The 13,175-nt window shown below is 47.6% G+C and overlaps 1 protein-coding gene across 1 annotated transcript in view; it reads left to right on the forward strand.

The window, feature by feature from the left end:
- Positions 1–7,388: 7,388 nt before the first annotated feature.
- The window catches only part of LOC147112489 (visinin-like protein 1), a 237,419-nt gene continuing 231,632 nt past the window's right edge, over positions 7,389–13,175 (forward strand). Inside the window, exon 1 of the mRNA XM_085996785.1 lies at positions 7,389–7,674. The gene's annotated coding sequence lies outside the window, so the exon portion shown is untranslated. The remainder of the gene's footprint in view (positions 7,675–13,175) is intronic.

Consider the following 13,175-nt stretch of genomic DNA (forward strand, 5'->3'; position numbering starts at 1 on the left):
GAGGTCCAGAGAGCGGTGCGGGAGGTCCAGAGAGCAGTGCGGGAGGTCCAGAGAGCTGTGCGGGAGGTCCAGAGAGCTGTGTGGGAGGCCCAGAGAGCTGTGCGGGAGATCCAGAGAGCAGTGCGGGAGGTCCAGAGAGCTGTGCGGGAGGTCCAGAGAGCAGTGCGGGAGGTCCAGAGAGCTGTGCGGGAGGTCCAGAGAGCAGTGCGGGAGGTCCAGAGAGCTGTGCGGGAGGTCCAGAGAGCTGTGCGGGAGGCCCAGAGAGCTGTGCGGGAGGTCCAGAGAGCTGTGCGGGAGGTCCAGAGAGCGGTGCGGGAGGTCCAGAGAGCTGTGCGGGAGGTCCAGAGAGCTGTGCGGGAGGTCCAGAGAGCGGTGCGGGAGGTCCAGAGAGCTGTGTGGGAGGTCCAGAGAGCTGTGCGGCAGGTCCAGAGAGCTGTGCGGGAGGTCCAGAGAGCGGTGCGGGAGGTCCAGAGAGCTGTGTGGGAGGTCCAGAGAGCTGTGCGGCAGGTCCAGAGAGCTGTGCGGGAGGTCCAGAGAGCGGTGCGGGAGGTCCAGAGAGCTGTGCGGGAGGTCCAGAGAGCTGTGCTGGAGGTCCAGAGAGCGGTGCGGGAGGTCCAGAGAGCTGTGCGGGAGGTCCAGAGAGCTGTGCGGGAGGTCCAGAGAGCTGTGCGGGAGGTCCAGAGAGCGGTGCGGGAGGTCCAGAGAGCTGTGCGGGAGGTCCAGAGAGCTGTGCGGGAGGTCCAGAGAGCTGTGCGGGAGGTCCAGAGAGTGGTGCGGGAGGTCCAGAGAGCTGTGCGGGAGGTCCAGAGAGCGGTGCGGGATGTCCAGAGAGCTGTGCGGGAGGTCCAGAGAGCTGTGCGGGAGGTCCAGAGAGCTGTGCGGGAGGTGCAGAGAGCTGTGTGGGAGGTCCAGAGAGCGGTGCGGGAGGTCCAGAGAGCTGTGCGGCAGGTCCAGAGAGCGGTGCGGGAGGTCCAGAGAGCGGTGCGGGAGGTCCAGAGAGCAGTGCGGGAGGTCCAGAGAGCTGTGCGGGAGGTCCAGAGAGCTGTGCGGGAGGTCCAGAGAGCGGTGCGGGAGGTCCAGAGAGCTGTGCGGGAGGTCCAGAGAGCGGTGCGGGAGGTCCAGAGAGCTGTGCGGGAGGTCCAGAGAGCGGTGCGGGAGGTCCAGAGAGCTGTGCGGGAGGTCCAGAGAGTGGTGCGGGAGGTCCAGAGAGCCATGTGGGAGGTCCAGGGAGCAGTGCTGGAGGTCCAGAGAGCTGTGCGGGAGGTCCAGAGAGCAGTGCGGGAGGTCCAGAGGGCTGTGCAAGAGGTCCAGAGAGCAGTGCGGGAGGTCCAGAGAGCTGTGCGGGAGGTCCAGAGAGCTGTGCGGGAGGTCCAGAGAGCAGTGCGGGAGGTCCAGAGAGCTGTGCGGGAGGTCCAGAGAGCTGTGTGGGAGGCCCAGAGAGCTGTGCGGGAGGTCCAGAGAGCTGTGCGGGAGGTCCAGAGAGCTGTGCGGGAGGTCCAGAGAGCGGTGCGGGAGGCCCAGAGAGCGGTGCGGGTGGTCCAGAGAGCTGTGCGGGAGGTCCAGAGAGCTGTGCGGGAGGTCCAGAGAGCGGTGCGAGGCGCCCAGAGAGCTGTGCGGGAGGCCCAGAGAGCTGTGCGGGAGATCCAGAGAGCTGTGCGGGTGGTCCAGAGAGCGGTGCGGGAGGTCCAGAGAGCTGTGCGGGAGGTCCAGAGAGCTGTGCGGGAGGTCCAATGAGTGGTGTGGGAGGTCCAGAGAGCTGTGCGGGAGATCCAGAGAGCTGTGCGGGTGGTCCAGAGAGCTGTGCGGGAGGTCCAGAGAGCTGTGCGGGAGGTCCAGAGAGCTGTGCGGAAGGTCCAGAGAGCTGTGCGGAAGGTCCAGAGAGCTGTGCGGGAGGTCCAGAGAGCTGTGCGGGAGGTCCAGAGAGCTGTGCGGAAGGTCCAGAGAGCTGTGCGGGAGGTCCAGAGAGCTGTGCGGAAGGTCCAGAGAGCTGTGCGGAAGGTCCAGAGAGCTGTGCGGGAGGTCCAGAGAGCTGTGCGGGAGGTCCAGAGAGCTGTGCGGGAGGTCCAGAGAGCTGTGCGGGAGGTCCAGAGAGCTGTGCGGAAGGTCCAGAGAGCTGTGCGGGAGGTCCAGAGAGCTGTGCGGGAGGTCCAGAGAGCTGTGCGGGAGGTCCAGAGAGCTGTGCGGGAGGTCCAGAGAGCTGTGCGGAAGGTCCAGAGAGCTGTGCGGGAGGTCCAGAGAGCTGTGCGGGAGGTCCAGAGAGCTGTGCGGGAGGTCCAATGAGTGGTGTGGGAGGTCCAGAGAGCTGTGTGGGAGGTCCAGAGAGCGGTGCGGGAGGTCCAGAGAGCTGTGCGGGAGGTCCAATGAGTGGTGTGGGAGGTCAAGAGAGCGGTGCGGGAGGTCCAGGAAATGGTGCGGGAGGTCCAGGGAGCGGTGCGGGAGGTCCAGGGAGCGGTGCGGGAGGTCCAGAGAACAGTGCGGGAGGCCCAGAGAGCTGTGCGGGAGGTGCAGAGAGCTGTGCGGGAGATCCAGAATGCAGTGCGGGAGGTCCAGAGAGCTGTGCGGGTGGTCCAGAGAGCAGTGTAGGAGGTCCAGAGAGCAGTGCGGGAGGTCCAGAGAGTGGTCCGGGAGGTCCAGAGAGCGGTGCGGGAGTTCTAGAGAGCGGTGCCGGAGGTTCAGAGAGCTGTGCGTCCATGCAGCTTAAAGGGAACATTGGTGACTAGTGGTGTCCCACAAGGATCTGTGCTGGGGCTTCAGCTATTCACTATATTTACTAATGACTTAGATAACAGAATCGACAACCATGTTATCCAAGTTTGCTGATGACAAAATGATTGGTGGTATAGTACGTAGTGTAGACGGGAGCATAAAATTATAAAGAGACATTGATAGATTAAGTGAATGGGCGAAACTATGGAAGATGGATTTCAGTGCAGGTAACTGTGAGATCATCTATTTTTGACCAAAAAAGGATAGATCCGAGGATTTATTTAAATGGAGAAAAGCTACAAATAGTTGAGGTCCAAAAAGATTTAGGGGTCCATGTACACAGGTCACTAAAATGTAGTAGTCAGGTACAAAAAATAACCAAAAAGGCTAATGGAATGTTAGCCTTTATAACTAGAAGGCTAACATATAAAGGGGAGGAAATTTTGCTACAGCTATACAAAGCCCTGGTTAGACCACATCTGGAGTACTGTGTACAGTCCTGGGCACTGCACTTTAGAAAGGATATATTGGCCCTAGAAGGAGTGCAGTGCAGATTCACCAATATATTACCAGGGCTCCAAGGGTTAGATTATGAGGAGAGATTACATAAACTAGGCTTGTACTCCCTGGAATAAAAGAGGTTAAAAGGTGATTTGATTGTGGTTTCTAGGATTTTGAAAGGAATTGATAGAGTAGATAGAGAGAGAAACTTTTTTCTGCTGTTGGGGGAGTCGAGAACAAGGGGACATAGCCTTAAAATCAGAGCCATGCCATTCAAGGGAAAGGTTAGGAAACACTTCTTCATGCAAAGGGCGGTAGGAGTGTGGAACTCTCTCCCACAAAATGCAATAGATGCTAGCTCAGTTAATGTTTATATCTGAGATTGATAGATTTCTGCTAGACAAGGTTATAAAAGGATATGGAGCCAAGGTGGATGGATGGAGTTAAGATAGAAATCAGCCATGACCTCATTGAATGGCGGAACAGACTCGAGGGGTTGAATGGCCTCCTCCTGTTACTGTGTTCCAATCCAAGAGATCCTCTGAGCACCTTTTAAATTTGGCTTTACACCACACTGAGTTATATTAGAGTATGTAAAGCCCAAGCAGTGGAAGGCAAACTCCTTCAGGTGATGTGATACATAGAAACATAGAAACATAGAAGATAGGAGCAGGAGTAGGCCATTCAGCCCCTCGAGCCTGCTCCGCCATTCAATGCGATCATGGCTGATCAACCAAATTCAGAACCCTGTCCCAGCTTTCTCCCCATATCCCTTGATCCCCTTAGCCTTAAGAAATATATCTAACTCCTTCTTGAATATATTTAATGAATTGACCTCAACTGTCTTCTGTGGTAGAGAATTCCACAGGTTCACCACTCTCTGGGTGAAGAAATTCCTCCTCATCTCAGTCCTAAATGGCTTACTCCTTATCATTAGACTGTGAGCCCTGGTTCTGGACTCCCCCACCATCGGGAACAGCCTTCCTGCATCTAGTCTGTCTAGTCGTGTTAGAATTTTATAAATTTCAATGAGATCCCCTCTCATTCTTCTAAACTCTAGCGAATATAAGCCTAATCGATGCAATATCTCTTCATACGTCATTCCTGCCATCCCAGGTATCAGTCTGGTGAATCTTCGCTGCACTCCCTCCATGGCAAGAACATCCTTCCTCAGATAAGGCGACCAAAACTGCACACAATACTCAAGATATGGTCTCACCAAGGCCCTGTACAACTGCAGCAAGCCATCCTTGCTCCTGTACTCGAATCCTCTTGCTATGAAGGCCAACATACCATTTGCCTTCTTAACCGCCTGCTGCACCTGCATGCTTACCTTCAGCGACTGGTGCACAAGGACACCCAGGTCTCGTTGCACTGCCCCTTTTCCCAATCTATTGCCATTCAGATAATAATCTGCCTTCCTGTTTTTGCCACCAAAGTGGATAACCTCGCATTTATCCACATTATACTGCATCTGCCATGCATCTGCCCAATCACCCAACCTGTCCAAATCGTACTGGAGTTTCTCTGCATCCTCCTCATAGCACACGCGCCCACCCAGCTTTGTGTCATCTGCAAACTTGGAGATATTACATCTAGTTCCCTCGTCTAGATCATTAATATATATTGTGAATAACTGGGGTCCTAGCACCGATCCCTGTGGTACCACACTAGTCACTGCCTTCCACCCGGAAAAAGACCCGTTTATTCCAACTCTTTGCTTCCTGTCTGCCAACCAGTTTTCTATCCAAGTCAGTACCTTACCCCCAATCCCATGTGCTTTAACTTTGCATGCTAGTCTCTTATGCGGGACCTTATCAAAAGCTTTCTGAAAGTCCAAATATACCACATCCACTGGATCTCCCTTATCTATTCTACCAGTTATATCCTCAAAAAATTCCAGTAGATTAGTCAAGCATGATTTACCTTTTGTAGATCCATGTTGACTTTGTCCGATCCTGTCACTGTTTTCCAAGTGCTCTGCTATTACATCTTTTATAATGGACTCTAGCATTTTCCCCACTACCGATGTCAGGCTTACCAGTCTATAATTCCTCGTTTTTTCTCTACTAACTTTTTTAAATAGTGGGGTTACATTAGCTACCCTCCAATCCATGGGAACTGTTCCAGAGTCTATAGAATTTTGCCTGTGGAGTAAGACTCTGTTATCCTCTCAGGATGACACCATTCCTACTCCCACCACTGCCACTCCGCCATTGCCCTTCCCGCTGCTCTGGAGTTGGGTCATTCTTGCAACACTGCAGTGGAAACCACTTCTCAGCAACCCAGAAGTGGGCACCCTTAATCACCTCCATTGTCTAAGTCTGTCTGAATTGAGCACTGGCAAAAGCTTGGAAGCAGGCTCTCCTTAGTTGAGGAATAATGGTTAACATGGAGGCAGGATTAATGAGTTGGAGGAAATACTAAGTGCACCAAAATATCACATTTCATGTGAAAACATTTGTTCTGATTGGCAAATGTGTGTTTTGGTTAACCTTCCATTGAAAAATGATGCTTGAATCCCTAGAGAAATGTTGTTTCTGAATGTCAATTTAATTGCACAACACTAGCTTTATATATAATATTGTTGTCATAAACAACAGAGTCGACGGTTGTTTTCCTTGGAGCAGAGAAGGCTGAGGGGGGACCTGATTGAGGTGTACAAAATTATGAGGGGCATAGATAGGGTAGATAGAAAGGAACGTTTTCCCTTAGTAGAGGGGTCAATAACAAGGGGGCATAGATTCAAGGTAAGGGGCAGGAGGTTTAGAGGGGATTTGAGGAAGAACTTTTTCACCGAGGGTGGTTGGAATCTGGAACTCACTGCCTGAAAGGGTGGTAGAGGCAGGAACCCTCACAACATTCAAGAAGCATTTGGATGAGCACTTGAAATGCCATAGCATACAAGGCTAAGGACCAAATGCTGGAAAATGGGATTAGACAGGGATTGATGGCCGGCTGGGACGCGATGGGCCGAAGGGCCTCTTTCTGTGCTGTATAACTCTATGACTCTATGACTCTATGACAGAAACACAAAAATGAATACTTTTTGTGGCCGGTTGTAAAGTATGGTCAAAATAAAATTTTATAAAATAATGTAATGAAAATGTTACTGAAAGTACAAACAACCCAGATTGTCCCAATGGTTGTTTATATATAATAACAATTTTTCTGCCATCTACCGTGATAAGGAAAGAAAACACCACTAATCTTTCTTAAGTGTTTAAGATCCCATAAGCTGACTCTTGGTGCCCGATGCCGATTTTGAAACACGAAGTACAAGCCGAAAGCGTGCCAGCACCAAATCACTGTATTTGTAAATACTGTTGAAAACATGATTTTCAACCTTACTGATTCCTAATTTTCTAAATAACGATTTGAAAGCAGTATTATTTGGATTTTGGAAATGAAGTATCTTAATTGCACCGTCGGCTTTCATTAATTCTGCGACAGCATACAGACTTTCATTGAGTATGTATTTTTATATAAACCACAAATTTAATGTGGGATCATTTCAATGTAATATTTTGCATCACAATAACAACAATATTCTTCCTCACAGCCCGGGCACCGCGAGCAGCACGATGTACGTGATCGGAATGTTCTATTATTATGCAACATACCGACAGAGTGGTTTACTTTGAATTAACACTTTTCCATTGTATATATGAGCACTGTAACCCACAATTATTCGGATCTCTAAATTATTATACTTTAAAAACAAACGCATGTGTTTTAAGAACGTGAACGAGTGCCCTCTCCCCAAGTCCCTTAAAACAGGGGGAAAATCAGTCTTGCATTTTATTGACATTTCTTTATTTGGCATTACTGTACTATCAAAAATAAGAAAACATCCGTAAATATTTTTATTTTGTTACAGGACTGTATTTGAACACTTAAGGTCAAGAAATTAATGCAGCTGTCAAATATGAATGCAATTGCACATTATCACAATAGTGGAATCCAAAATGTGATAGGATGGATTCTGTATCATGAATGCCGTAAAAGCATTTTTAAAGGGAACTGTTGTGACAACAGAATTTTAACATGGTTTCTTTTCCTTGCACCTGGCAGTGAATATTTCTGTCACATCGATGTGTCCGCAGCGCGGCTGAAACGGACCATCTCTGGCAGCAGACCCTGCACGGTAGGCGGACTGCTTCTGGTCGCGCAGACTCAGACCATATGACATCAACTAACCACGTTACTGCTTCTAAAAGAAAGCGAATATATGGAGTGTATGATGCACGGGGACTGACGCTCATACTCCTTCCTGCCTTAGCAGTAGCATCCCAGAACTGACGCCAGCCCTGTTGCATATAACACATACAGATCGACTGGACCTGCATCAAACACTGTGACCTACCCGTTTTCATTGCTCTTTTAACTCGAATGGTAGGGCTCAACTGATTTCGGATCTAGCAAAAAACTAATTGCAGATTTTTAACTACAACTTCACCTACAAAGGTAAGTGGATGATGTACTGGACAAAAAAAATGCACCATGCGCATGCCGATTGAGATTGCTTGTTTAAGATCCGCGTTTTAAAAATCTCATCTATAGCAGTAACATCTCGTTCTTACCTTTTCCTTAACCCGTGTAATGTTGTTTAAAGCTACCATCAGTAAATCTGGCATGTCCATGTAATATAACATGACATTTATGCTGGCCGAAATATTGATTGAAACAGGAATCATCTGAGCGTTTCACTTTCAGTTTAAAATCAAGCACGATGCTGGCATCTTGGAGTGAATGAATGAACTGCAGTATTGTGTTTAACGTAAATATCAGCATGGGGAAAACCAAGGTTGGATGCTATGTGCATGATTGCCCTTTCTTGTTCTAAAGGTGCATCTTGTTTATCACTGTAAGGAACGATTAGCTGGAAGGCAATTAATCGGCGTAAGGTGCATGTCATTTTCTACCGTAATTCAGCCATAGGTTGGGATTCGCAGTCGCGTGCCTGCAAATAATAGCATAAGCAAGAACTCCAGAGCAAATAAACATCATTATTCGCCATGGATAAAACAATTAGAAGGTCGCCAGAGAGAAGAGGCTTAGCAGTACAGCAGATAATAAAACATCGCGCTCGATGGTGAAGGCAGCAAGTAGTCCTCTCACTGCTCCTGGTGCAAATGGCAAAGCACAGGTCTGTGCAATTGCAAAGGTTGAAGTGATAATCCAAAAGCAACACATTAAGTGGAGCTCGTGGCTCAAAACTCGAGGTGCGCCCTACCACGATCTATCCCGCCTCTCGCCCCCAGTAGCTTTGCTTCATTTCTAAAAAGGGGACATAGACGTCGCCTTTAAAAAAAAGCCAAATGAAGATTGTTTCTCAGTCAAACGTTCTGAGCGAATGATTGTACTGCCAAGGATGATAACGATGTAGTATTTCTTAGATTTGACTTAATGTACACTCCTGTTTTGAATGCCATTATATTTCTGACGTGCATTTGTAGAATATTGTCGTCGGTTAATGAGGGATTTAAACAAACACAACTATATCATTTAAAAACATGAATAATCACGTGCCATCATATAATAAGGACTTGGGTGATAATTGGGCGTGCGTTCGCAGTTGGGGTGGGAGAAAGGCAAATGTAGCTTATAACACCTTATTCAAAAACAGCTTTGCCGTTGATGTTGAGAGATTTTTGTCTTGCAGAGTAAAGATTTAGAAGTAAACTTGATAAGGACCATGTCATGTTGCTGGTAATCTGCTGTGGCGAGATGCTTGTGTTAAACTTTCAGCAGCTTTTTGAATTGTGTATTTTAATAGTTATTAAAGCAATTATATGTTGTAATTAGCGAGATTTACTCTCACAAAACGAAGTTTTTCAGATTACATTAGTGGCCAGTTACGACCGCGGAATATTACCTGGAAATACGATCACTGACAAGGAAACTGAAAGACGTGGAATTCTGTGTAGTGCACTGGTATGTGAACAGATTGATTCCTGTAAACGCACTCAGAATTCCCATGATTTTATATTAAAGTGCAGCTCTTAGAACAATACCAGAATTATTTTTTGTGATTTTTGAGTGTGAAATACAATCTGGCGATATCCTTGAAACTGAATAGCAACATTATTGTGTTCAAATCCATGGCAAATTAATGCAAGTCTCCGAATATAGATGCCACCCCAGTTTCAAACAGAATAATTTACGAGTGGGAATGGTTTGTACAAGAATACTAATTACCATACAAAATCATTCTCAGTTGGTTTCATGCGAAATTGTCTTTATTGCCTTACTAAATTCAATGTCCTTCTCACAGATTTGTATTGATTTGGTTCCAGCAATAGCTGATATTGTAGATTTGGAGTGGTAATGATGTTTGCACTGTGACCACTGGGCCTTTTACTTGCTGCATCAAATGCCCAAAGGAATTTTGAAAGTGAAGCATGAAAGCGCTCCACCGTGATATTTAGAATTGACAACACTGCGAGCAAGAGGCAGATGGTTTCCGCAACAGGGAGAAATGCAATACCAAAAAAGAGGGAATTAGGGGCACATCACAAATAGTTTTTGAAGATTTGGGGGAAATAGTGAACTCTGACAGTTGTCTCTCTGACTTTTCCCTCTACATAAGATGGCTGGTAAAATGTAGATCAACCGCATACAGAAAATCTATTCTCTGGTTTCGGAAACATTGATGAAGTAGCCGGGTCACTATCAGAGTGATTTGCAGGCTTACCAGTGATTGCTTCGAACTTTCCGGTTGGAATACCCACGCTGTAGTTTTCCAGTCTATCAGGAAGTGGCATCTATAAGATGTAAATAAGGTTCACAGAAAGGCTCCAGGGAAGCCTTTGTATGTTGTGTTGGAAAGGATGCCATCACTTAGTAGTTTCATTCCGCTGTCAGTAAAATTCATAAACTCATTTTTGTATTGCCACGCTATTATATAATGCATTTTGTGATGGAGATAATATTTGGATTTTTTTCAAACAAATTAAAAAGGATAATCCGGGCAATGTTGTTATCACTCCTAGGTGGTGGTAAAATATTACTGGCCTTCCATTATCAATAGTTTTGCTGATTCTCTGTCCACAATCATTTTGGATTACATGCACCACAAAAACCGTTCCCTCCCACGTTTACAAATATGCGTGTTGTAAAAATCACACCCCAAGTAGAACATAACCTGCTATCTAATAAACAGTGAATGTAAACAATCGTGCATGATTTGTAACCAAGTTATTCACAATTCCAGTTCCTATAACAACCAGGAAAAAAACCACCTTATTTTTATTGTGGAGTGGAGTAGTTCTATCATTTCTTATAACTTGTATATAAATGTTTGTCTACATCATTATATAATAACCCAGTTCTTTGATTATTACGTATCGGATCACTTTTTATTACGATCATGTTTATATATTTGGCTATATTCAATTTTATTATATTTTCGTTATGTCACTTTTAAACAACAGATAGTTCCTACTGGAAATCAGCTGCGTTTCAGAACCGAGCATTGTTTGGCTGGTTTATTTTTATTATTATTACTGCAGCCGTGACGAACAATTCCAGAATATTCATATATAGACACAGAAACGTGAAACAAAAATAACACGTTTGTATTATCGCCAGGTTTCAACCAGAGGGCGCCACTAACTGATTACTGAAGTGCTTGTTACTCTTCAAGAAAACAATCAGTTAAACGTACACACATTGCTGTAACATAAATATTTTTGTTATTTTACTAGTATAGTGCAGTGATAATTAGTGTTTTTAAAGTAATTACATGCACCTTTTATCTAAGGTAATTTAACAAACGTTAATGTAAAACTTATCCTTAAACTAACTGCACAAACATCAGTTCTAACCAACTATTATTACAAATCTCTTATTTATGGCCCATTCCCTAGTCTCAATTTAAGTTCCACTTCAGGAGTTAAGTTGCACCGCAGTCAAAAAGATCTTCTGGCTCCCATAAATTTGTAAGAAAGAACTTGCATTTATATAGAGTCTTTTATGACCTCAGGATGTCCTAAAGCACTGATGTGCCTCAATAATCCCGAGACTCGATGTTAGCAGAACAAAACAAGGCTTTTATTAACTTAGAAGATAACACGCAGTGGAGAGAGGTATCTTCCATCTGGAGCTCTGCAGTACTGGATATGAGGCCAGACTGAGCTGGCTTACATAGAGGCCAGGTATGGGCGGAGCCCTACACACAACACATTCCATACATTCCAATATACAATACAATGGTGAGGAGAAACCTGAAACCAACCACAGTCACAGGCAGTGATGAATGGAATATTTCATCACATTCACCCCTTCTATAGATTTAGTCTGTTCGGGGGTTTGGTAGTCCTCTGCGACCGACGTGGCTGTTGTGGTGTCACGGGTGTCGGCTGGGTGTCCCCGGTGGCCTCCTGGGTCTCTGCCGGGGGTGCCGCCAGGGTTGTTGAAGGGGTAGTTGGTGGGGGTGCCGTTGGTCGATGTTCTTCCGGGGGTGATGAAAGAGTAGTGGGTGGGTAAGAGTTGCTGTGGTCGTTGTTGCTGCTATTGCCGTGGTTGTTGTCGTTACCAGCTGGGGCGACGTCTTTTATTGACACGGTGTCCTCCCTTCCGTCGGCGTGCCGGACATACGCGTATTGGGGGTTGGCGTGGAGTAGGTGCACTGACTCCACGAGAGGGTCCGTCTTATGGCCCCTCACATGCCTTCGCACGAATACCGGACCTGGGGTGGAGAACCATGATGGCATGGATACGCCTGAGGTGGATTTCCGGGGAAAGCTAAACATTCGTTCATGAGGCGTGGCATTAGTGGCAGTACACAATAGCGACTGTATCGAATGGAGCACATCTGAGAGGACTTCCTGCCAGTGGGAGATAGGGAGGCCCTTGGTCCTTAGAGCTAGAGTGACTGCTTTCCATACTATCCTGTTCTCTTGCTCCACTTGACCGTTACCCCGGGGGTTGTAGCTGGTGGTACGGCTCGTGGCGATACCCCTGGACAGCAGGTACTGGCGTAGCTCTTCACTCATGAAGGACGCCCCCCTATCCGTGTGGATGTAGCTCGGCATACCGAACAGGCAGAACAGGCTGTTGAGGCATTTAATGACCGTGGCGCTGGCCATGCCTGGGTAGGGGAAGGCGAATGGGAACCGGGAGTATTCGTCCACAATGTTCAGGAAGTAAACATTGCGGTCGACGGACGGGAGGGGGCCCTTGAAATCTAAGCTGAGCCGCTCAAAGGGCCGTGTAGCTTTGATTAAGTGGGCTCTATCAGGGTGGTAGAACCGAGGCTTGCACTCAGCGCAAGTGCGGCAGTTCCTGGTCAGAGACCGAACTTCCTCAATCGAGTAGGGTAAGTTGCAGGACTTTATGAAGTGGAACAGCCGCGTGACCCCTGGGTGGCAGAGGTCGTTGTGGAGGGTCTGTAGCCGATCCCCGGTGGCGCTGGCACACATCCCTCGTGAGAGGGCATCTGGGGATTCGTTAAGGGCCCCTGGCCGGTAGATGATGTCATACTCGAAGGTGGAGAGCTCGATCCGCCACCTAAGAATCTTATCATTTTTGATCTTCCCCCTCTGTTTATTATTGAACATAAACGCTACTGACCGCTGGTCGGTAAGTAGGGTGAAGCGTTTGCCGGCTAGGTAGTGGCGCCAGTGGCGCACTGCCTCCACGATGGCTTGGGCCTCCTTTTCCACGGAGGAGTGTCTGATCTCGGGCCCTTGGAGGGTCCTCGAGAAGAAAGCTACGGGCCGCCCCGCCTGGTTGAGGGTGGCCGCCAAGGCAAAGTCAGACGCATCACTTTCCACTTGAAATGGAGTGTTCTCGTCCACTGCCTGTAGCGTGGCCCACTCAATATCCTGCTTAATGCTTTTGAAGGCGGCGTGGGCCTCAGCAGAGAGCGGAAAAGAGGATGCTTTCAAGAGGGGGCGGGCTTTGTCGGAGTAGTTGGGGACCCATTGGGAATAATAAGAAAATAACCCCAGGCACCTTTTCAG

Source organism: Somniosus microcephalus, chromosome 9 (genome assembly GCF_052327205.1).
Source record: "Somniosus microcephalus isolate GS21.2 chromosome 9, FLI_Smic_1.0, whole genome shotgun sequence".
NCBI lineage: Eukaryota > Metazoa > Chordata > Chondrichthyes > Squaliformes > Somniosidae > Somniosus > Somniosus microcephalus.